Genomic DNA, 27978 nt, shown 5'->3' with positions numbered 1-27978 from the left:
TGTCTTTTTTATTGTTTGTAATAAAAAAATTATACGCTTTTAGTGTGATAAAATTTATACAATAAATTAATTATTTTTTATTACAAAAATATATTACAAGTAAATTTTGTGTATAAACCAATAGCACACTTGATTTGTTAGCATGTGATCCCTTCAAAACGAAACACCCCATCAATATAACTGCTGATCTAATTATCTGAAATTTCATATACTAACTTGGAAACCTCATAACTTTCTGGTGGCACTTAAAATAAAATAATTAATGTATTGTATATGCAATTTTGAGGAATTATTAAAACAATGTATATTTAGTCTGGATAATTTTTCTTGCCTTCCCCTGCAGGTAAGTAGAGTCTCAGGCCGAACTTTGTTATAACGGCATTCATAGATCTAGATTCATTTTCTGATTAGGTATTCATAGATTCGTTTTCTGATTAGGTATTTATAGATCCTCATAATGCTAATTTTGATGGTTAGGTACTAAGTCATATCTTCGCAATTATTACGGAAGCGCTTTGGTAATGATTTTGATAAAATTAACAATAAAATATTGTTTTATAATATGCGTTAACTTTTTTGAATAAATGGTACAATTTGGTCATTTATCATGATAACTGTGAGTATGGCATAAAAATAGCTTATTCGGTTAAATTTACTTTTCAGTTTTGTGCTGTTTACTAATTTTGAGGTAATAAGAACTATAATTTTAAAAACCAGAATTTGCGGAAAACTATAACCACATGAACGGAAAAATTACTAACTAAATGGTTTAAATACCATATATTTTGGTTTTATAAGCAGAATTATGCTTTTTTACCAGAAATTTTAATATCATATTGAACGGTAATTTTACTAGAATTTTTTCTCCATGTAGAAACTACAAAGTGATTAATAAAAATCTTTCTTGCAAAACTATATAGAAACTACAAAAAACTTAAGTTTAATAGGTGTTTTTAAACTGCCCATTTAATAAGTCTAAGTTTGATTTAATTTTCTTATAATTATTAATATTGAAGCAAGTCATATTTCAAAGAATAAAGGTTTTTATTAATACATATTAAAACTTTTGTTTTCGGAAAATGCTTGCAATCGGAGGTTCAAAACTGCACCACATTAGATAATCCCTTGAGTGATTCTCTATTCTCTATGCAAGTGGTTTTGCACACATTATATAAAACAAACACCAAGCCAGGTGCTATAAATGAACGCCATGAGAATATATTTATTCGCAACCGCATAGACACTAACTCTCTTTTTCCTCAAAACTTCAGAATATATTTTGAGCTTAATTGTTATAGTGGTCGTTTGCATAAATATAAATCCGACTTTGAATTGTGGGGATATTTATTGCGAAAGCTTATTAATGTTATTGAAGACTTGGGTGGAACATGCGAGGGCAGCTCAGTTTCTCTATTTTTACTGCGTATTGTTTTATAGGATTAAGGGGGATTTCTTACTTTAGTTGAAATTCAAAAGAAGAAAAAAATCATTATTTTTATTAAAGGGGTTGAGCACGTTTAAAGTTAGTTTGCTCTTTATGTTTGTAACTATTTTAAAAAGTTTCAATTTCAGTTGATCGTTAACAAAAATAAACTTTCGCAAAAATTTCAGAAAAACTAATGAAAAAAGTATTCAAAAAATTTTATGTATATTTTATGCATAAAGTCAACATATCAATATTATATGCATCTGAATCAACAATCATATAATTCACTCTAAAAAAAGATTTCTCATAATTGAGAAAATTGTATTAAAATAATTCCGAAGGAAATGTAGTGAAATATGAAAAACCCTTGTTTTTAATATTTACTATATAGTGACATGCGCAAAACAGTATATTGATGAATAACAGTGGAGAATTTACTACGTTTTTCAGAAAATAAGAATTGAATGTTTTAAATACAGCTATTGCTACAAGTCAGTAAGTGATAAGCAAGAATAGAACACTTGCTATTATTTGTCAGAAAATAACGAAATAGTTACAGAATTTTTGTTCTATGCTTTTATAAATAACAATAACATATTATAACAATAGTTACATTTTAGGAACAGTTGTATCTTTAAGCTAGGAAATCACGATAGAATATTTTCTGCTCTTGGTCACAGGGAAACAGTTATAAAACTGTTGTTAATGTAAATTAATAAATTGAAATGGAAAATTTTCTGCTGTCGATCAAAGCATAAAAAAACATATGATTTAAGAACAATTGTTGCTTGAAATTAGGAAATAAAGATAGAATATTTGCTGCTCTTGATTATAGGGAAACAGTTACAAAACTGTTGTTGGTATAAATTAACAAATTGCGATGGAAAGTTTTCTGCTATCTGTCAAATCGTAAAAAAAAATGGTATGGTTTAGGAACAATTATTGCTTGAAGTTAGTAAATAAAGGTAGAATATTTGTAGCTCTTGGTTATAGGGAAGCAGTTACAGAATTGTTGTTGATATTATTTTTTGCTATCGGCCAGAAGGTAATAATATCATGATTTAATTATTATTGTTGCTTTGAGTTAGGAAATAGCGATAGAAGATTTGCTATTTTATTATGCTATTTGCTATACTAATATCACTATGAGTAAATAAATGAAATGATATAAATAAAATGATATAAATAAAATAATATATATAAAATAATATGAATAAAATGATATAAATAAACTTATTTCAATAAAATAATGTAAATAAAATAATATAAATAGAATAATATAAATACACTTAAATAAAAATGCTATTAAATAAAAATAAATAACTTTAAATGCATTTAAAACAAATGATTAAAACTCGTCATAAAAGCTTTCTAAATATTGACGCTTTTATAATGGTTTAGAATCAAAGGAGAATATTTAACATTATTTGTGTGTCTTAATGTTTATAAGAAAAAAAAATCAAGCATTTAAAGATTACATATAATCTAAAAAAAATTCTTTATTGTGTGCCTCATACACAAACAAACTTTACGGTGAAATTGTGTTTGTAACAAACCTAATGAAATTTGTGGTATTATGTGAAAAAATAGCAGCAATAACAAGTAAATATGTCACGCGTTATTTTGATGAGGGTTTTGGGATGTTAGATAATCAAAACGGAAATAGACGTTCTGATTAAAAGATGCTTATTAAAAAAATAATTAATGATATAAATTCGATTAATTACAAAATTAATGATATCTTGTGAAGCCTTGGTATGCTTCACAACGGGGTCATAAAAATTTCCTCCAGCCTTTGGTCTTCAAACCTTAAAGTAAATGTCTTCATAACATTATTGATTTTTTTTTATAATTATCCTTTAATAAACAGTCCACCCATCTTGCGGTTTATAAAAATTGTCACGTCATGAATTATTTTGTAATTTAGACAAAATTAGGGTGCATAATACGGTTGAATATTGAAGCCTCATATCCGTACCAAGAACCATAATATTGAGCGAATTTTCTATAATTTAAAAAAGGTGTTAAATTAAGCATAGTGTCATCAAGCTTAAGATGATTTAACTTGAATTATATTGTAAGGTAACAGAAAATTTGAGGTTCAAAGCATTGCCAAATTTCTAATTGTGTATAAAAAACTAACTTGTCTAAAAGACAATTTAGTTAAATTTATCTTTTACATAAATTAGAAAATATTTTTGAAAAACTACCGTACTCCGATTTGCGCCATTTTATATTTATTTAAAAACCTCAAAATATTTTTTATTAGACTAGATATTATTCTATATCCAAAGTTCAACAACTAATCCATGTCAGATTTAAGGCTATCAGTCTAGTAATTTTAAAACTCAATTCGGAAAACTAGAGCACTTCAAAGTTAAGCATTGATGGAACAAAACTCTCCTTGTTATTTTTAAATGAAAAAAGTTTCAATTGTAATTTAAAAATACACGATCTTTAAATCTCTTGATATCTAAAAGAAAAACAACTGTAAAAGGCTTTTTTGTAATATTCAAAATCTTGCCTATGTGTTTTTTGTCGTAGTGGCTAGAGTAATATGGTCGAGTCCTGGGAGCAGAGTTTGTATTCTGGTGGATGTTCCGTCAAGGGATTAACTCATTAGTAAATTAAATTGTATTTTGTTAAGCAGATTATACGCCAATCATGATTATTTAACCGAGCGGATTCTTTGATATATTGATTTTATACTTACGAAACAAATGAGCGCACAATTTTTTTGTCGTAGCGTTTAAAAGCACACCGATGGCATTTTATGAGACATTTGATGATGTTTATGAGGCGTTTTAAAAGTGCAAGTGAAAGGATTTTAATATTAGAGCGCAAATTACAGTATAAAATGAATAGATAACAGAATTTTATCTCTTTGAAAAAATATATTTAATGAATATAATTTTGCAATCCATTAATTGAAAACATTATATAACAGATATTAAACTATTAAGTGATATTAGATAAAATGCTATTTGTAAAATTTTTATTAATGTATTAAAAGATTTCATAATTTTTAAAGGAATTTTGAAAAGGATTTTATTAAAATGTAGATAGATAGTCTTATTTTTCTCCTGAAATAATTTTTGCTTGGTCCGAAATTAATGCTTATAAATTTGTTAGTTAGATTATTTTCTAGCTTAAGTTGCTTGAAACAGGTAGTATTTACGCTCTTTTTTATAACAAATATACATTATGATCCTATAGTAAAGTAACACTTGTTTTTTTTTTTCATTTTCATAATTAAAATGTTTCTTTAAAAAACTAAACGGTATTTCCACGATTTAAAAATCTTCTTAAATTTATTTAGTTGAACAATTTCCTAGAAACTGACCGGTCTCTGTAGGGGTCAGGGAACTGGCCTTGCATCAGAAAGGTTCTGGATTCGAATCCTGGATAAGGCATGGATGTCTTTTTCTTCTCTGTACTATCTCTCCTTACTGTGGGAGCAACGTTGGCCCACCTAATATGGTGGCTCTGAAAGAGTGGTCAACAAATCTGCCCTTCAGATGCCTGTATGACGAAAGGTCATCATCCAGGTGGACATTGGGAAAAAAAACAATATCCATGAAAAGTAACTGAATCCGGTCAGTCAATACTTTATATTCACTGCCACCACGATACTTTATATTCACTTTATATTCACTGCCACCAAGTACATTAAATGAATATAAAAATAAATTAAAAAGATATTAAATTTATGTATAATGTAGTTTCATAGTATACTAAATTTTTATTTTCCGTCATTTAAATATTTCTTAGAAAGTAGCTTGAACAGGTCATTGAACAAGTGGTTATATTATACTTTAATTTTCCAGCCATCACGTTCCCTAAATTTAAAAAGATTAAATTTAAAATTAACCACGGTTATCTATGTATTCCTGGAGTTTAGTTCCGATAAAAGGTATTACCCCTTCCTAGAAAAAGACGAAAAGGTTCAAACGGGTTGCTATCACACCAACATTAAAAACAAAAAAATAATAATAATAAAATATTCAAACGAAAAAAAAAAACGAAGTTGAACTCTCACATACATTCACAAAACCTCGCGCTTGAATAATAAGCAAAAAAGGTGTAAAATAAAAAAGATAGAAAGAGAGAGTCATATGTAGGCCAGGCGGTCACTAACCTTTAGTGAAAACTCTCGGCCGGGCTCTTATTGGCCGTGACCGGGGCCTGGCCTAATTCAATCTCGCAAGCTGCCTCATGCCTTTCACCGTAAGAATACAATTTCCAAGCCGTCCTTTAACCATGGAAAGTCCACGATTCTTCCTCTACTTTTTGCAGTAAGTCCGTTTATTTGTTTGTTTACTTTTTTTAAGACAGCTGCTTTATGGCTGGACTGTACAGGTGGACATTGGTCATCGGATGGAATTTTTTTTTAAATGTAGTGTTTATACAGCTGTATCATGCTTTGGATTTTTGCTTGGTTATTACCCATGAAAAAAAAGTTAAAAACTGAAAGTATTCAAATAGTTAGTTTTAATTTTAAACGTGGTACTTATGGTCATATGTGGGTTGAATAGTGGCAAAATATTTGTAATAAGTGGGATAATTGTAGGTATCTTGATTAAATGGCGGTTGAAAAATGGCTGAATCAAATCAAAATTAAATTGTATAATTTAATCTATCTGATCTATAAATGTTTAATGTGGGCTGTGTAAAGGCTACAAAATATTGGGTGAATTGAATGGTTCGATACAAGGCCTATCTGGGTAAAATATTGAGTTATAACGGCTTCTTAAGTCCTTATTAAACCAAGATTCGTAAATCTGAATTCGATTAAGACGTGAGTTACATTGTAATTAAAAGTGTTTTATTAATATTGCAACATTTTAATTAAAATATAAATTTACCTAATGTAGTACATATTTTGAACAATTATTATTATTATTTCTGAAAATTATTTTATTACAGAGTTTTAAGGTTCTGAACGACATTTTTTACTTGTTTATTTCCAAAAAATAACTTTTGAATATCTTGCTCCGTTAAAGCGATTTATTGTAAATGAAATATTCAAAACAATTTTATCTCCGAAGCAAATAAAATAGTAGATTAATGGGAAAAAAACAAATGACCCTCATTCAAAATGTTATAGTGTTTTTTAAACAAAACTGAATAAATTCTGAAAACGAATTTGAATTTTTTTTCAAATCATTGAGCACATAACTCTTGTTTGATCACAAAATAATTTCATATCAAGGAATATATTTATTCCTTGATGTTGTTCAAAATGTGCAAAATAACATTTATAAAATAAAATAATAGGAATATAGTAATGAAACTGAATAATGGAAGTTGTGGAAGGGAAGGAAAAAATGTTAATCATTGCACATTATGAAGTTTTTTAAATTCTAATTTTCGAAATAAGTGTTAGATTTAAAATATAAAGATATAAATAAAAGGACGTATTCGCTTTCTTCTAATGATTGCGCCACACTAGTGGAATCTCTTATTGGAGTTTCAATTTTGCAATTAACTCATTATGTATTAAAAATTTAAAAAAAAATCATTTATTCAAATTACGTTTTAATTAAATTCAATAATTATTTTTTAGTTGTATTATTGTAGCTACAGATTATTATTAAGAACTACATAGCTATCTTAAAAAAACTAGTAATTAAAAACATCTTTAAATGTAGTTAATTCATTTAACGGATTCACAAGATCTTACAGTTTCTTGAGTTTCATTTATAAACTTAAAAAAATAAGTAAATTATTGAAAATGTAAATATATTATCGAATTTGAATACTGCAGATAACTTCTGATTCTTAACAAATATTTAATAAACAATTTACATAAATATTGAATTAAGCAAATAAATCATGTGTATATATTTAGGGGATAGTGAATATTTTGGAGCAGTTTTAACCTTTTTATTTTTATACTGAAAATAATAATTCAAATAACTTAAAAATTTCATGGGAAATACATCTTACGTTAATGTGAATTTTTGTGAGCGAATCTTGTCCTACAATTCAAAAATAGATAAATGAAAAAATTAGTAAGAAAATTCATTTCAAGTTACAAAATGGTATTGTGCCATGGGCCACTATACGTCATTCCTTAAACCATTGGATGTTTCTCAGTGAATAGAGCTCTTTCTTTTGATTGGAATATGCAGTTGATTGCGGTTGAATATTAAAATAAATAAAAACACAAATGTAAGTTTTTTTAAACATACTAGTTTATTGAATTTGGATATTTAGGCCAGTAGTACTTATTTTCCATTCAGCTAAAATAAATCAAATTATTCAAAATAATCATCAAATTAATCATAAACGTAATACAGAAAAATATTTTATTCGAACATTTCAAAAGTGTATAGTTTTGCTGAGAGCATAAACATTTTTACATATTGTTCTCAGACAATTTTCTTTTACAGTTAAAGTTTTGATTACTAGTTTAGCTTAGAAGTACGAAATTAAAAACTACTTACAAATAAACAGAGTTTAAAAAAATAGCTTATATTTCCATTATAAATTTTGGAAGTAACAATTTTTAAGTGTTTTGTCATGTGATTAATTATGATTTTAATGAATAATCAAAACAGTTGGGCCAATACTGGACATTTTAAGATATTTGTTTCTCATCTCTTACATTAAACAAAACGACCATGTCTTCCTTTTAGTTAAAATTCAGAAATTTTGGCTGAATAATAAAATCAAAAAAATATTATCTTAAAATATAAGATTAGATAAAGAATATTTGTTCTATATTTTAAAGTATTTTTTAATTCTTCTACAATGTTATAACATTTGAAACGTGTTGAACTCGAATACCGTTCAAATTTTATGCATTATAATACCAGGTTGAACTACATTATCATACATCTTAAACTCGATTGCGTAATCTGACTCAATTTGAAAGGAAAAATGTTCTAACTCATACTATCTTATTCCTATTTGCGCCAAATTGCCAATATTGTAGTTCAACGCCTGAAAATACTTTCGTGTTTGATTTTAGATAAATTTTGTCTTTTAATTCGTATGAAAACAAAAATTTATTTATGAAACTCATAGAAAACTAAGTGAATTAATTACATTTTAAATTAAGAGGAAATTTATTTAAATATTTTCTAAGACATATTTCAATCGCGTATATTATAAGCAATGTTCTAAAATTCAGATATCACCAGGATGACATCTAAATTTTAATATCATGATATTTTATCACAGCAAATGTCTATTTTTGATATTTTTCCAAGTTAACTAATTTCTATTATTTTTACGTAGGTCAATATTTCCAAACCTGAAATAAATTTGTTACTACTCACAATTTGATAAGCATAGTTATCGATAACATTTAATTCGATATTTATAGTTATCAATATTAATCATGACGTTATCATGTTTGATAGTTACCTTTGTTGATATTTATCGTAATGTATGATATTCGCAACATATCGAGAAAATATTTTATAAAATATCATGAAGAATATTAATATTGATATTAAATAGATCACAATAACTATGTTTGATATCTATGGGCGAAGGATAATTATCGTGAGTTATAATATTCACAAAAATACCATCGATATTTAAAAATATCGATGAAACATAACAGTTATCGTATACTGGATAGTCATCGTTAGTCTAGATGTTTAGGATTTACCATGAGAATAATTTTTTTAAAATATCGACATACTTTTGATTATTTGATAATCTGCTTAACAAATGGAACTAATGAGATAATATGAAAATATCTATTTTAAATATAATAAATATAATTTTCATGATGTATCGCAATATTATAATGATTAATACATCGGGATGTTTAAAAACATCGAAATATCACGATATATCGCTTAGCTTTGGTTATATTTTTCTCGTCTTTCTGCATCGATGCCATTTTGCGATCATGAAATTTATATTTATAGAGGAAGTGTCTGCAAGATAGTGGAAAGGATTAAACGTCAACAGTCCAGTAATTGGATAACTTTCACTTTTTTTTATTTCTTAAATGTCACGGTTCATTTATTTGTTGATTTTATTTCAAACCACGCGCGCAAACCAAGTCTTCCCCGTTCTAAAAAGAGAACCAAACAGGAAGTTCTAAGAAGATTGCCCCTTAAAGGGGCCCCTATTCGGAGCACTTGAATATAGTGATTTGCCCTTGACCCTAGAAAAATTGGTGGTTCCTCTATGTCATGGGCTTCCTCTTTAGTCGACAGCTCAATTCAAATTGAAATTTATTATTTGTTAAGAAGTCATTTTTCTTGTTATCTTTCGCTATGTTACTTTTTTAGAGTCTAAAATTAGAAATACGTTTGATTATTTATTAAATATTTCAGAGATAAGAATTAATTTTCAACCTAAGTCAGGTAAAATAAACTTAATAATTAATATTTTTAGGAATAGTTATTCTAGCATACATTGTTATCTAAAGTGCTAGTCTAACTATTATTAAAAATATAAACATTTTTACTCCATTATAGATATATTTACTCCATTATAGATATTTTTACTCCTTTACTACCATAATAAATATTTTTATTCCACTTAAATATAAATATTTTTATCACCGTTATTAAAAATATAAATATTTTTATCACCATTATTAAAAATATAAATATTTTTACTACTATTGCTTCATATTAATTTAAGAAAATATAAATATATATTATAATAATCACAAATATAAAAAAGTATAAAAATTTTCAATATTATAAAACTAATTTCTCTTAAACTTCAGCATTTAGAAGTAATTTGTGATTGAAATAGTGAGATTATAAATCAATTTTGATCAAAACGATTGTGATTAAAAAAAGAAGATAAATTCAGAATCTCAGCCTTGAAAAATGTAAATATTAATTTCGATGAAAAAAATTAAAAAAAATTATAAAAATATAACGAATAAAACGATTTTGGAATATAAATGTCGAAAAACTCATGTTTTTAACGAAATAAGACAATCAGAAATTAATTTTTTGACTGAAATAAGGCGATTAAAACTAACTTTTTGTCAATATATAGCAAACAAATTAAACCTTTATAGAAATTTAGAGATTAAAAATGATTTAACATTGACATAAAGTGAATAAAATTAAAATAGTTAATAATAATAAATCAAAATATTTATTAAGCGAAAAAAAATAAATTGAAACAAATTACATTAGTTAAATATCATTACAAACATACACTTTGACTTTGATTTTCATTTTCTAAAAAAATATTCTTTGCAACAATCTCTTTATATTGTTTGCTTTCAACCTCACAGGCAATTATTTAAATGTTGATTATTATCAAACTGTTGCTTTGTTTGAACAGAGAGATTGCAAAATTGTTTCTTTGTGTTAAAAAGAAATATTTATAACACGTTAAAACATATTACGTCTAATGTAGGTTAACAATAAATTAACTTAGATAATCTATTTTGGTATCGTGCACAGTTTTGACGATGTGCATATACGTAATATGATAATGAATATAGCATAATGAATATACGATATGAATATGATAGTGAAGATAACCTAATGAATATATGATATCAATGCGATTATCAATATTCTGAACTGAGTGTAAAAGAATCCACTATTTCCAAGCATAAAGATAATAAAAAATCATAAATAAGTCAAGAAAAGTCCAGAATTTGCTATATATTACAATTAATACCAAAGTGGAATAATATATTTTTTTATTAGATAATTTTGTCCTAAAATACACAGATCATTTTAATTGTTGAATTTCAAATCAAATACCATATATCATACATTCCTTAACAATCTATTACTTATCTAGGATTTTTATTGCTTTTATCATAATATTTGTCATAACTGAATTAATACAATTGTAAAGACATAATAAGCAAAGGCCTTTAAAAATCTGTAAAAAAGACATTTCTAGTTTTAAATATTGGAGTCCTTCACTTAATCTGCCGTTGTATTTTATACGATTAGATTTAACGCTGATCACTTTGCTTATTATGCGTACATGCTTGTAAAAGAGTCTTATTCGCTGTAGAAATTATTTATTATTTAGAATCGATTGTGGTGATTTATTATTTAAAACTGAATATGGATCACTAACTGGTACCCATGCATCTGATGTCAGGCCAACTGAAAAATTATGTCACAAATTTCATCTCTATGTAAAACAAAATGTCATTAACAGTTTCTTAAGACTACCAAAGACTTAAGACTATATTGTATTCTATATTCTATATACTATTAATATTCGGCCTGGGTAAAATTGCGTGGAAACGAAAATAAACGTTATTGCTATAAATCCCCAACATGAATAGAATGTTTATTAACTGTAATAAATTAGTAGTTTAATTAATCTACATTATTTATTTTACAACTTGGTTCAGTTTTTAGATAAATAACAATTGGAATAATAATTCATTAAATAAAATTGTCAGCAGTGTTATTCTCGAAATTTAAAGTTGAAAATGTTTGAGTTAACTATAATAACTGAAAGAATTTTTACTATTTCTATTAGAAAATTTCTTTTAAAAAGGAATTAAATATAAAATAACAAAACCGAATATTTATAGTTTAAATCATTCATTTTAATGCAATTATATATAATTTATTGATATAATATAAAAATACTCCTGAGCAGAAAATTTTTATAAGCTTATATTTTTAAATTCTTTTGAATGTAAAACTACTTTAAAAAAAGTATTGTCAAAACTACCAAAATATGACTAAATTTATCATATTTCTAGTTGTATGGAAACACCAAAAATGATGGTTAGTTTTTCCGAAGCACTTGCTTCGGTAATGAATTTAGTAAATTAACAATAAAATATTGTTCTAATATACGCTGAATCTTACTAAACAAGGTAGTTTTACAAAATAAGGTATTTTTTTCATGATACCTTTAGAACACGGTATAAAATTATTAATTCAGTTGCATTTATTTCTAAGTTTTGTGTTTGTAAATAGAATAATTGTGCGATAATAAGAACTATATTTTTGAATACCAGACTTTTCTTTAAACCTGTGAACAAAAATATTACCAAATGATTGGTTTAAATATCGCATATTTTGATTTTATTAATCAGAACTATGTTTTTATTTACTTATTTAGTTTTTTTTTACCAGAAATGTATTTATTTATTTTTTTACCATAGAACATCGTAATTTTACCAAAAGTTTTTCCTCCGTGTAATAAGTTGTACAAGAATCAGAATAAACAATACATTTAAATAAATATTTTGTATCCTAACTACTTCTATGAACAAAATTTAAATCATTCATTTGGTAATTTTTCTGTTCATATGGTAAAGATTCACTGAAAATTCTTTTTTTCAAAATTATGGTCCTTATCACAACACATTTTTGAAAAATACAAAATTGAAAAGTAAATTTACCCAAATAAATGGTGTTTATGGCCTTTTCCAAGGTAAACCTTACCACATTTACCAAATTTTGCCATATATTTGAAAACCATATTTTATGTTTATTTTACCAAAATCATTACCAAAGCGCATCGGTAAAAATTACTGAGCTCTTAGTTCCCATCTACCAGAAACACGGTAAATTTTTATCACATTCCGGTAGTTTTAACCAAATTTTTCTCAGGGTAGCCCTGAAGTTAACTTAAATGTTAAAAATTTAAATATTTAGATTCGAGCAAATACCAATGGAAATCAAGAAAAATATTTGTTACAGCATGCACTAAAATTGTGTCGTTTTTATGTTTTCTATGAAACGTGATCTTATAAAAATGTCCATTTTCTAAATGGTTTCTGTAAAAATGTTTTCACGGCGGACATTAGTTATCAGCACCGAAACCGCAAACAAGGTCGTAATAAGAGAAAAAACTCTCCATCTGGTGATCATTTCTCTTATTTATTTATTTATTTTTTAACGCTTTTGGGTTTTTATTCTGAAAATGAGGCAAGCTTGCAAGAGACAAAAGCTGAATTCCACGAAATTTTCAACGGTCATTGTAGAAATAGCATTTGCTATGCAGGACAGCGCACAAAATAAAAAAGAGAACTACATAATGATTTCTCATCTATTGATTGGATATTAAGTACTGTGATGCAATACTCTTAATAATTCGTATAAGTAGCCTTAAATATGTTGAAATATTAGTGCAGAAAACATTTTAAACTACAAAACCAGATACGGAAACATTTTTTTTTAATAAACACACCTTTTATTTGGAATATGATGGTTTAGAATATAGTTCTATGAAAATAAACACTCGTTAATAAAGTTTATAAGTAACTAGATTATTAACTAGACTTGGCCTAAACTAAACTTTTTTAATATTATTTTATCTTATGATTGACTTTAACTGAACCAGATTGCTTTTCTACGACATAACATAACCTGTTTTAACTGTTATTACGATTTAAAAAAGTGTTTCACTTTAATTTGATTATTTTTCTGCAAGGCAACCCGATTTAAAACTATGCTATTCAATCAGAAAATGGAGCATACGAGAAAAATTCTTTTAAAAATTTTTTTACACAATTAAGGATGGGAAATTTAAAACTATTAAAGCTTTTATCTTAACTCTTCTTTTATTTCAAATTAAAAATTAAAAAAATAAAAAGCTTCTTTTTTGGTGAGAAAATTAATTTCTCACCAAAGCTTTTTTTTGCTTCCTAATTGCTCTGCCGTAAATAATATCCTTAGGATACATTATTCTCAGTAATTTTTCATCAATAAAAACCTAGTTCATTTATCAAATTTACGAACGAGTCTTCAAAATCTATTATTCATTAAATGTATCATGAGTTTTTTTATTGTAATAGCTAAAAAAATGCCAGTGGGATTTTCGTGCATAAAATTAGTTTTTTGGGGATTTTCCAGCTATCGAACCACCAGGAATACCGGGTACAGAAGTGACCGGAGTTTCCATGTTACTCATGGTAAGTGAACGTGCGTGGGTTTTGTGGGCGGAATATATATGATATACCCGAATTTCTCACATATTTATATCGATTTAAAGGTTTAATCGTTATCGTGTTGCTTCTCCACCCATTTCTTCTGACTCACAGAATAAACAATTTTCCTATATTACAACCCCTCCTGTCCTTCTTAAAAAATATATATCTTGCCTAGTTTTGTATACGTTTTTTTCTTCTTCTTGTTATTTAATGTAGTAATCACATATTCTTTGAGGTTTATAGTTAATGTCATGTTTCGAAATTAAATTTCAGAAAATAAAAATTTTAAAATTAAAATCTATTTTCTTTTTTTAATAATAAATAGTATTTTTTTTAGTGAAGAAAAATGTTAATTACTATTTTTCATTGCTGATCAATATCAGATTTTAATAACGGGATTTATTTTTAGGTAATGTCGTAATTTCACGATATCTTCTGTTTTTACTAGTTCACTCTGTACTGAAACAAAGATCAAATTACGTTATAAAGTACCTTCACTTTGGAAACATAAGCAGTAAAATCGATTTTTACGTTTATTATACAGTATATTTTACGGTAATATTTATTTAATTTGAGTTATTCAGTGATTTTTGAGTAACTGTTACTTCTAAAATTACAATATCAGATTTTTTTGTTCCATAACACGTTTCGGTAAAAATGGAATTTACTGTAAAAAATACCAGAACTCTGATTGTTGGATAATGTATCAATAATCGTGATAGTATCATATTCGGTGGTTATTGTCATTGTTTATAGTCACGATATCATTGCATTCAATATGAATTATTGTCTGTAATAATCGTGCATGGAATAATTATAGTTGCCGATAATGTTATTGTATAATTATCGATTATGTTTTTTTTTTCCTTTTTCAATTATAAATAGTATTTTTGAAGAAAGGAAACAGTTAATTAGTTTTTATCACTGCTGATCAATATCAGACTTATAATGACGCAATTTATTTATAAGTAATATCGATATTTCATGGTATATTGTGTTCACACTATCATTACATCAGCAGCATTACAACAGTCATTATGTTCGTTACCTGATGGAATAATATCGTACGTATATCGTGATAATATCGTAATAATATCGTGATAATATCGTAATAATATCGTGATAATATCGTACACGGTAGTTGTCCTGAATGATAATAATCGCGATATTATTGCATTCAATATGAATTGTTGTCGGTAAAAATCGCGTATGCAATAATTATAATTGTCGATAATTTTTGCGATGTTATTGTTTATAATATTTTCTAATGCTGATAATGATCATGATGCCTATATGGTCCTACGATGATTATCATGGTGTTATCGTAATATATGACTCTTATTGACAATAATGTGCGCTACATTATCTTAGCTTATAACTATCGTTCAATAGTATTGGTATCCACGATATACCGGGATTAGAATATTCTTTAAATATTATTATCGTGGATAAGAAATATCAGTTTTTCACGATAATTGCCCTACTTATATTTATCCTCTAAAGATAACTTCAGGACGATATTAATATTATTTAATTTATATATATTGTTTGTGTGTTACAAAAATAATATTTTATTAACCATGATAAATATTTATTTAAGTAATGCTCTAATTTTCAATAATAATTATAGAAAATAATTGAAATTGGTTTAGAAAATAATTAAAAACATCTATATATATTTTTAAGCGTAATTCAATCAAACTGACGGATTTGAATGCATTTAATTTAAAAAGCTTAGAGGAATATAGTGAAGAAAAAAAAACCTTTTCCAACAAAAATGATTAACAATTGATTGTTTTTTTATTGCACGTCTGCCTAATTTCCATTATGTAACGGTACAGTATTCGGAAACATCGAATTGCTTACATGAAAACATTGGTATATTTTCATCGAAGACGCTATTAAAAAACTCGTTTCTAACAAATTTGAAATTTTTTTTTTGGCATTTTGTGCACCATAGCATTTTATTTTGCTTGAAAGTAGGTTGATTTAAAAATTTAATTATCAGCATGAGACCACCCAAATCTAAGGACTGATTAAAAATGATTCAAGCTATGTCAATCTTCATAAATGCGGAATTTCAACTATTAACAAAATAAAAGTTCACCGATGATTCGGTGTTATAAAGCAGCAATTATTCTTGATTTTGTAACTATTTGGAGCAAATGAGTTTTGTTCTTTTGGTGTCATTTAAAATCTTCTTTGAATTGTCATCTGAGTTAAAATATCGGACAAATCGGGTAATAAAGGAAGCTATGATACGGTGAATCAGTAAATAAACGGATTTCTAAATACCTAAATATAGGGGACAGCCGCAATCGGAGAAATATGGTCTCAATAGTTTGGTCAGGAGAACGGTCCAAAGTTTGAACCCCTTGATGTTGATTTTACTTTTTGCATTTTCACCATATTTCGAAAACTTTTTAAGCGAATTTAAATATCTTTGCACATCATTATAAAATTCATTTATCCAAAAATAATTTTGTGCAAAATGTAATTTTTGGCAAATATTTGTTTTTTTATTTAATAATAGTCAAAAAATTTAGAATTGTAAGATATACAATTTTTATACAATCTAAAGAATGCAATGTTAAATGGCAAAATATAAAATTTAAGCGAAATATACGGAATAGTTCCTGTGAAATACTAATTAATAGTAAATAATTAGCATATTTGAGGTCACCTCCTCAAACCTTTAGCATTGAGTTCTAGAACGTGAAGATCCGATCATTAGATCAAAAGTTATTTAGAAGGGTCCTTCTTTTATTTTTCGCACAGTACATTGGACGTACAGTGCGCATATAAACATGTTTTGAATGGAATTATCTTTGGATAAACGAATTTTATACTTGTATAAAAAAAAATTTCAATTCGCTTAAAAAGTTCCTGAGATACGGCGAAATGCGCAGAAAATAAAATTGACATGAAGGGGTACATACTTTGGACCTCTCTCCGACCCAAACTATTTCCCAGATTGCGGTTATTCCCTATATATTTGGGGTCAGAATCAGAACCAGTTGAAAAGAAGGTATGTTTATTAAGAGAAAGTTCATTTTCGTGTCTGAGTTCGTAAATTTAAATATCGTTTGGACTAATTAATTGGCATATTTGAGGTCACCCTCGCAAATCTTTAAGAATGAGTTCTAGAGAGTGAAAATACGAGCATTAGATCAAAAGTTATTCAGAGTGGTCAATTTTTTTTATTTATTTATTCTTTGTTTTGGCGCACCATACATCTGAGAGACGACGTCGCGCTTTTCTCCTCTCGTGTCACGATGGCACCTCGAAATATTTTCTCAAAACACTTGAAAAGCGTGATCTATACTCCAAGTTCAAATTTCTTTTAAATAAAATAAACATTTATTGGCATTAACAAGATTAATGACATTGATAAATCACATGATTTAAATAATTAATGATAAAATATTTTAGTGACCTAAAATTCAAAATAATAATAATAACAATAATGAAGGATCAATAGTGCTAAGTGAATACATTTCGGAATGAAATTGATTTTTAACACAATTTGTTGTTATCTTTAGTAGAAAATGCTGTTTTAGGTCAAATAATGCCTTTTTGGAAACATTTTAAATGATAAGAGATTCAAAGGTCGTTTTTATGAGTTTCACATGTCAGCAAGAGGTTTTTTCTAAGAGTTTTTTGCAGAAATGAGTCCAATAATAAAATAGTAAAAAATACGTATTAAAAATGATTGATTTGATAAAAATATTTGGAATTAGTTCCTGCAAAATTTCTTGCAATTGTTGAAATTGGTTAATGCAATTGAATTCAACTTTCTGAAACTAAAGAAAAAAGAAAAGAATATACCTCACTTATCGGATTATGCACAAGTAAGTATTCACAAATTTATTATTTAAAAATATAAGTTAAAATATATTTAAACGATTTCTAAAATAAAGCCAAAAGTCACTTTTTATCTATTTAGGTCTATCAACAAAATCCAAACCTTTAACGCCCGTTTAATTTAAACTGACAAACGTTTTTCAATAATTTTATGATACATACCATAAAAAATAGCACGGATTAAATTTCTGTCTGACGTGTTTAGTTTTTAAAAGCTTTTATATTGTTTTGAATGCATATTTTTATAATTTGATGACGAAATAAAACGGAACTATATGCTGTCGCGGAAGATTACTTAAATCCTATACCGCAATGGTCTTTTCTTAATTTGCAACGGAGTATAGTTTAAGAGCTTTAAGTTTAACCTGATTTCTTAGAATTAGAAAAATAAATAAAAAAAACAGTGTATATTTTTTTTAAAACTCGTTGTCTCTCTTACAGTACTAAATTAAATAAACGAAGTCGCTGGAAAACTGTTATGCAGCTTAAAGATGTGTTAATGAAAAAAAATTAAAAATGAAAGAAACAAATTGAAACTTTGGTTTGAAGGTATTTTATTATTAAAAGTTCTGTATAAAAATAATTGGAGTGTGCTAACGGACGCCTTATAAACTACTTTATCGTTCAAATAATATATGTACGATAAAATAGTTTATAAGGCTAATAAGTAGTATAATAAAATAATTTTATATTCACATTTTATTTTCACTATATTTTTTTTTTCAAATTTGTCTCCGTTAACGAATTTTTTATAAATAATTTTACTGTAAAATGGTCCCTTCACAAAATATTTTATTTTGAAAAGGGACCTGTCACAATGTGCTTCATTTTAAAATGAATCGTTCACAAAATTATTCTTTTAGAAATTCCTTACTCCTTGAATGGCTTTAACATGCGTATTCGAGTTGCATATGTTTTTAAATTTGAATGTTATATCTAATATTTAGCATATGTTTTATAAGTTGCAAAAATTTTAATTACCTCAGATGAATTTTTATCTTATAACTAGTTTAACTTTTATCTTTTAGATTCAGAAGATAAAATTAAATAAATTTTAATAGAATTACTTCTTTTAAAATGTTTCAAATGATACCCTTTTTTAGATTATGATTGAAAATAATTATTTAAACAATTCTTATTTTAATAACATTAATCTATTTTTTAAACAAGATGGAGGAAAAAGTCGTTTTGTAAACAACTTCTTTATGTTCCTAAAGATTTTAACAATGAATAGAGCAGGAGATAGCAAGCCTGCGGGCTATCGCCATAGCTATTTTAGGAAGAAGCACTTCTTTTAATATTTCAAATACTTTTTTTTTAAAATTTAATAACTAAAAATAATTTCAAAAGATACTGACGACACACTTAAAACAGACGTTAGAGAAGAGAGCCATATTTTTATTTATTATTTTTGTTATTTATTTATTTATTTAATTATTTATTTTTTGGCAGGGGATATTTTCTGTCAAATTATTGTATATCATCAATATACAACTTCGTAAACACAAAATGCTAATCAAGAACATAAAATATCAAGAGAATAAAATATCAAGAGTATAATATATCAGCTCATTTGTAATTGGAAAGAAAGAAGGTACTGCTCTTTCTAAAAATATTTGTTGAATCTCTAAGGAAGTTGGTTACTGAAATAATAATATGTGCTCTATGAAATATATTATAATTTTTCTACTCAAATCAAAGTTATTATAAAATGAATTTTAATATATTCTTAGTTCTCAAATAATCTACACCGATGAAAAGTATGGTCAAAACTACTATAGGAACACCAAAAAGCTCGTTTATTTTATTGAAACGCTTTTATAAACAACAATAAAATATGGTTTGGAACAATAAAATATGTGATACAATTTGGTACTTTTTTTCATCATATCTTGTAACATGGCATTAAGAAACGGTTAAATTTACTTTTCCGTTATGTATTTTTATTAAATGTGTGGCAATAAGAATTATAATTTTAAAACCAGAATTTCTGGTTAGCAGTTACCATATGCATGGATAAATCACCAAATGAATGGTTTAACTACTGTATTTTTTGGTTTTATCAACGAGATTTATTTATATATTTTTGTTTACCAGAAATGTTATTTCTATACAGTACAGTAATTTTATCAGAATTTCTTTCCTCGTGGATACCTATTTACTAGGCAGATGATTGTTTTTTCTCATTCTTCTCATGTGAAAGTGATTAATCGTAAAATATTAAACGGTCAGTTGTTTTATTTTACAAAATTATATACGTGAATTGGTAGATTTTTTTTACCGAAATAGGAAAGATTTATTTTAACTGGATTTTAAAACAAAATTTTTGTGTGATTGATTTCGATGCGTTTGTAGATTAGGTGGGATACATTTTAACACTATTTTTACAAATATACTGTTATATTTTTGCAGATCAGAAAAGTTGGGTATATTTTTGGTCTCATAAGGGTTCCATAAAATTAGTTAGAGCAAAATAATTTATTTTCTTTATTTTCAATACTATTTGTATAAATGGCATAAGTCGGAAACATTTATTTAAATATTTCGCCTTTTTAATGATACACTTCATTTATTTAAATACTTAAATCGATACATTGCATGTGTTTTAAAAAAAAATATTATTTTATAATTGCAGAGTTTGAAGATTAAAACTTATCTAAATCATTTTGAGGGAAGCAAACCATGTTTACTAGAATAAAAAATATATATGCTTGATAGTATAATCGAAAATCAAATGCAAAAGGTTGTCTACCGCAGTTTCGACTAATTAGAACAGTGGTTACCAACTGGCGACCCGCGAAGCCTTCTTTTAAGGCCCGCGAACTAAAACATATCAGTTGTCATTTTTTTGCGGACAATTTTCGTAAAATATCTATATGGATTTAAAGTACTTTTCTGTTAAAAAAATACCCTAATTTCTTAGTTTCTGTGAAATTTAACATACCAACGGTGCAAAAAAATTTATTTCTCATGTAAAACTCTACTTCTTATTTTAATTTGTAATTCAATACTTTTGTTTTGTGCAACTTGATAAAAATCTGACAGCAATATTTAATGTTCCTGCAAGCATAAAAGAGTCCTATATAAAATTTTGATAAAGGACCGCCATTTTACTGGTGTTTAAAATTGCGGCCCCTGGCCTCATGTAAGTTGGAAACCCCTGAATTAGATGCCATGCATTGACGATTTAAATACTTTTTACGAAAAAAGAAGGTTTTTTGATGCAATTTCAGATAGCTTTTCTAAAATGGTTGGTGTCACGCTTAAGGATTCTAATTCTTTATATTTTGATAGCTATCTATTTATAAGATAAATTAGTTTACTTGAAAGATTTATTAGACTTCTTGAGAATCAAAAACTTATAAAACCTTATTTGCGTCATATATCTCTCTCTTTCAAAGCCCATCTAGTTTTATCTCCGTTCAAGGATGATGAATAGTCAGTGTCCTTCTTAACTATCAATACTCTTGTAACCTCCAGACTTATTTTTTCCTTTTACTATTTTTTAACTAACCAAACTAGTTTTCGCTTTCTGTGGTATGGTGTTACCACTCATGAAAGCAAGAGTGGCAATCTAAGATTAGACCAATAGGAGACGAGTTTTAAGTCACGAACTTGCTCGAGTGGGTTCTTCTGACCTAAATAATAGTTTATCTGCATTAGTTAGAAAGTTAGTAAGTAGTTTAGAAGGGCATCGACCTCTTACTCTGAAGTCACTTTCTTCCGTTTCCTTACGTCTAGTTTCTGACGTTCCTTCCCACGTTTATCTCCTTTTTTTTCTTTCTCGAAAGTGTAGCTTGGCAGTTGCTTAAATTTTTCGAAACACCCCTTCACTATGGGGGTGGTTCAGAATGGGTTGAAGTGCTTGGGAAAGTGACCCAATTTGATTCATCTCCCGTTTGGAGGGATAACTTGCTGCTTTTTTTCTGGATTACAGCTAGGTCAGATTTAGTTACAGTCAAGGCCACTTAACGGAAGGGTTGAGGTGAGGATTAAAAAAATGCATTCAGTTAGAAAGATATTCGAATTGAGTTCATTCATCTGGTTAAGTTTGATATTGTTGGGTTCATTTTTGAATTTTTTTTAACAGTGTTTCGTTTTTTGTAATTATTTTTCGTAAAATGGTTCAAAACTAAAGATCGTACATCTACTCGAACCTGAAATAAATATGAATCTATAATATTTATGGTGTTGACTACTACGCACACTTCAAATTTTTTTTAAACAAGATTTTGGTTTTTAATAATGTTGAACATTAATGAAGTACTGGTATTCAAACCTAAAAGAAATTTGAATTGATATTATTTGTATGGCTACTCTGATACTTTTTACATTTATTTACATTAAAAATGGAAAAGACAGCCTAAAAAAAATTTGTATCATGGTCATACTACGAGTATAAGTTGAAACTAAGTTCACTTTTCATTTTCTAACAATATTTTATTAATTGATTTGGTGTTAAAGTAGATATGATATAATTACGTTCGATCTTGATAGAGAATTGGTATAGTTATTTGGGAGTTTCATTTGTGAGATTTAGTTCTTTCATGTAACATCCGTCACTTTAACGTACCTTTATTATGTGTAAACTCTGCAGCCCGACCGAAGTTGCTCTGTTGTAACTGCGTAGCACTGAGCTTAGATATGAATGTGAAAGAGGCATTATGAGGGTGCTAAATCTGTTTTATACCATTTTGCATCTTTTTTTCACGTTGACGAATTAATAATTCTGAAGTAGTTGAGCATAAAGTGTTTTGAAAAATGGTTATTTCTGAAAATATGTTCGTGAACGAGAAGAACTCGCTCAACTTCTTTAACCGAGATTTTCGCATGTTTTTAAGCAATTTCGCAAACCTGTGATCTCATTCCTGTACTTGTTTAGTTATTTCAAAACGTACTGAGCACACAAAAAAGCAAAAAAAGCAAACTGAATAACTTTTGATCAAATTTCCCCGTACCAGGATTCAATTTTAATGGTTTAAAAGAGTGGCCTCAAATATGCTAGATAATTAGTGCAAATGATAATTTATAATATGAAATCAGGCACAAAAACGTATTTTCTCAGAATATGCATACCTTTTTGCCAACGAATTTGGATTTCTTCCCTTCAAAATATAGGGAGTCGCCAGCAGCTATCTGGAAAAGATGTACCAATAGTTTGGTCAGTAGAGCGGTCTAATGTTCAGACTACTAAATGTTAATTTTACTGTTTGTGCATTTCACCATCAGAAATTCAAATACGTAGGTAAAAAGGCATGTTTATTCAGAGAAAGTACGCTTTTGTGTTTGATTTCGTAACTTAAAACTCGCCTGTACTAATTAACTAGCATATTTGAGACCACCCCCTCAAACCATTAAGATTTAGTCCTAGAGCAGGAAAATACGATTATTAGGTAAAAAGTTATTCAGTAAAATTCGTTTTTCTTGCGAACTGCAGATACAGAACTGGATATGAAGAGACGTGAAGTTTGCATTGCTAAATCTTTTTAATAATGAAAACCATTGAAATTTTTCAAGATTTCTGATTATTGTACGCATACGTGCCTGAAATGTCTAGGCCAGAAAATATTAAACAGATATATAATATATCTAATCTCCATGTCTGTTATATTCCATTGGAAAGTTCCAGAATTATTAACCATTACTTTTCAGGCACCTCTAAGTGAGCACCCTGTATAACAGAGAGTAAAAAACATAAAATTATTTAGTATTGTATAGGTTATTTTACTGTGCATATCTTTTATGCTGTATATATGGATAAGCTTCAGTACTCTGTTGGGCATTAAGTGTGACAGAGACTCTCAAATCACTTTAGTCAGGCCTGAAAGCGAACATTGCAGATTTGAGAGAAAGGCAATACATATCGAGCATCACCTGATCATATCCATCAGTGTCCTGAACTTACTAGGGGATATTTGAATATTAGATTTTAAAGAAATGCAATACACATCAAACGTCACCTGAGAAAATTCAGCAGTGTCCTGAACTAACAAAGAGAGATTTGAAAGAAATGCAATACACATCAAATATTACTTGAACATATCCAGTAGTATCCTGAACTTACAAAGGGAGATTTGAACATTGTAGATTTGAAAGAAATGCAATACACATCAAACATCACCTGAACATATCCAGTAGTGTCCTGAACTTACAAAGGGAGATTTGAACATTGTAGATTTGAAAGAAATTCAATACACATCGAGAATTTCCTGAACATATCCAGTAGTGTCCTGGACTTACAAAGGGTGATTTGATATCATATCGACTATAATTGGTTTTCTCAACGTCATGAACTTTATGGAGATAATCTGGCTTGTTTCAATTCGCTTAGAAGATTAAAAACAACAATAGATAAGTTATAAGTAAAACTTTTCTACAGCATTTACTTTGAACGAAATATGTAGTAAAATAAAATACTTTTTAAGTGAGTTAAAAAATAAACACTTTATAAGTTTTAGATGTACCAAATATACTAAGTGGAATAAAGCTAGAACTTTAAAGGAGAAGGAAGAAAGAAAATAACTTCAAGCGTAATAATTACTGCTTGACAAGGATTTAAACTTGTTTAAAGATAAATTTCTTGTTTTTCAAGCACGTTGAAACGTTATCGGTTTCAATTAATCCGATAATAACCACAAATCATTCTCTTGAATTTTCCTTCTCCCTAACTTTCCATGACAGGTAAGAAGAAGAGGAGGAGGAGAGGACGAAGAAAGGAGAATATCGACTCTTCCACATTTCAGAAGAGGAGAAGGCGTGAATAGTGATTACATCGTCAACAACAACAACAAAAACAACAACAGGCTCAGCGTAATTGTCGCGCCTTTGGGAAGTTGTCACGTGGTCAGCTGGCTGACCTATATTTTACATCGGACATTAACCTGGCAAAGAACATCGCACTGAAAGTAGAATACGCACGTGGAAAGAGAAAATAAAAAGTTAAAAAAAATTTTTTTTTAGAGGAAAACAATGAAACGATTGTTTTACAGAAGACATTTTGACCTTATAATGATTTGAATTTGGTTTTGATTTTTGCATTCACTCCACAGAGCTGCAAGTGTTCGAAGAAACGTTCTCTTAAATTCGAGTTTTCTAGAAATTCAATGGAAGTAAAACTTATAATATTCTGGACCATTAGCACAGTTTTCAATGTCACTGATGATATCAATTAAAATTCATTGTTATCCTAAAAGAGGTCATTAAACTAGCACTTGTTGCTGGAAATATGTGATGACACCCAATCCTTGCTTACTTTCTAGATAATAAATAAATATCGAAACAATGCAAATCTTCAACGCTGACGGCTGCAAAGTATGTAGCTTACTTTCGGAAATTAATTGAGATGTTTATAACTAATTTGCTGCTTTCTGAAGCTCAGCATTTGTGACTTAGAGCAGGTGTACTGATTTCTCTGAAATGTTGACCTTATATGTGACTATTTGCCCTCTTTTTAGCTTTGAGAAAGATATAAAACAATGTTAGGTTTCGTGAATGAATTTTCTGACAATACATCTGCTTGTTGATATTATTAACGTCGAAGTTTGAAAATTTCTGAGCAAAAGTACCTGTGCTAAAGGTTCCCAAACTTTGACTACTATCGTGTTGCACCGAACCGAAATCAATCCCGAAGAGAAAAAAAATAATTCAATGCCTAAAGAGTTAAAAAAAAATATAGAACCCGACAAACTTGTAAGATAAAACTCGAAGTCACCTTTGAACAAGTCCTTCTCTATTTCGTTTATGTCCATTTCAAGTACAAGAACTTAGCAGTTACTCTAGGTTCTTGGAAGTATTTAAGTTGGTGAGAGCAGGTACCGATTTAGAATTACCTCCTCACCATCTAGTTTTATTTTAGAAAACTGAACTTTAACATTGAAACATTGTTTTGAAACATCACTACTGAAAGTACCGCATACTCTACGATAATGTTATGCAATAACTACTTACTCTTTCTCGAGTACATGAAACATATACTTAGAGATTTTGCTTTTAAGTTTGCCTTAGTATATCGGAATAGTTGATTTTATTAACATAGCTATTCATACTGTTATGAGTATACTCAAATTTATAACATAGCCCATAATTTTAAATTCTACTATTCACAACAGCATATAATTTGTACCAATATTAAATGCCTTATAACCATCTCTTTTGATTTTTCTTGGTCATTTTAAAAATTACAAACAAGCCAATCAGGGTTGGGTTAGCCTGGTTGGTAGGGCACTGGGCCTGTGTTCAAGCTGTCATGGTTTCAATCCCCGATCGCCGAAGACTCCCCGTGTAGTAAATGGTGACTGATGTACGTTAAATCTGTCAAGTCACAAAGTCTTCCATGTTCCTTTAACAAATCATACCTCTGGGGATACTGATCCAGGGGTTTCCTTGTCTTCTGGATTGGTTCAAAATTACACTGCTACGGAGTTGAACATTAGTAATCGTAAACCCAAAAATGGGGTCGGGTGTTCGAAGACGGTTATAAAATATAAAAAACAAGCCAATCACTACTTACTTTTTCAAGCACGGTCAAAGTATTGCTCAATCCCTTACATTAAATAATCTACTCTAATATAATTTTAGAGAACAAATTTATAACTCTCTTTGTTTTCAATTAAATTTGATCGAAGCTATTAAAAAGTCCATGATTAAATTTTGCTACTCATATCACACGTTCTCGACCAATACTTTATACTTATCACTATTCCCTCTCATTTTAGTAGATAAGGCTTTCACTTTTAGATTCCGCTTTCAATTTTGCAGCAATATAACTGGATAGCTGATATTGTAATTATCGCAATTTAATTCTATTTGAATATGCTGAAAGTTATAGCATGTATATATATATATATATATATATGTGTTTATATCCAGTGTAAATACACTGTTTTTAGAATTATANACATATATATATTACATATATATATATTACATGTATATTTTACATATTGTTTATTGTATAATCACGACTGTTCCCTTGTGCATGCTCAAAGTTACAATCAAATGATTGAACTGAATTTGAACATTTGTCTTCAAATTCAGCTACTGACAGCATTAAATGTTCGACACCAGTATATTTAGATTCTAAATTTTATAATCATCATTATTCATCCCTTTTTTAGTATATGAGACATATACCTTTAGATTCCAGGATTAAATTTGCATAAATAAATCCAGATTTTTAATCATTATTAATCGCTCGTGGGGTTTAGGGGAAGATCATCACACGCATGATTTTAAATTTAATTATTATGTTTGTACCTAACTGAATGGATGATTGAGCTCATTAAAATTAAACATTTGAATCATGTGTTAGTAAGAGTTAGGCATCGTTACGTATCATACGTTTGGTTTGGAGTCAGATCATCACATACATGATTTCAGATTGAATTACCAATTTTGTACCTAACTAAATGGATGATTGAGCTCTTTGAAATTTAACATTTGAATTATGTGTTAGTAAGAGTTTGGCATCGTTACGTATCATACGTTTGGTTTGGAGTCAGATCATCACATACATGATTTCAGATTGAATTACCAATTTTGTACCTAACTGAATGGTTGATTGAGCTCATTAAAATTAGACATTTGAATCATGTTTTAGTAAGAGTAAGGCATCTTTAAGTATCGTACGTTGGATTCAGTGGCAGAGCATCAAATACATGATTTAATCACTAATTTTCTACCTAGATATATGGATGATTGAGCTTGAAAATTAATTTTTTGAACTAAGAGTTGGTAATAATGATTTATAAAATGTTTGAACCGTTCTTGAGTATATTTCTTTAAGAAAACACGCATATATAGTCAACATATAAAAAATATGGTCAAC

General features: G+C 27.9%; 1 protein-coding gene across 1 annotated transcript in view; it reads left to right on the top strand.

The window, feature by feature from the left end:
- Nucleotides 1-27978, top strand: part of LOC107447387 (hormone receptor 4) — a gene marked incomplete in the record, with an annotated part of 162733 nt that overhangs the window by 47764 nt on the left and 86991 nt on the right.

This window comes from Parasteatoda tepidariorum, chromosome 8 (assembly GCF_043381705.1).
Source record: "Parasteatoda tepidariorum isolate YZ-2023 chromosome 8, CAS_Ptep_4.0, whole genome shotgun sequence".
NCBI classification, from domain to species: domain Eukaryota; kingdom Metazoa; phylum Arthropoda; class Arachnida; order Araneae; family Theridiidae; genus Parasteatoda; species Parasteatoda tepidariorum.
The sequence above is the reverse complement of the archived record's forward strand: the minus strand, read 5'-3'. Positions and strand labels throughout refer to the sequence as shown.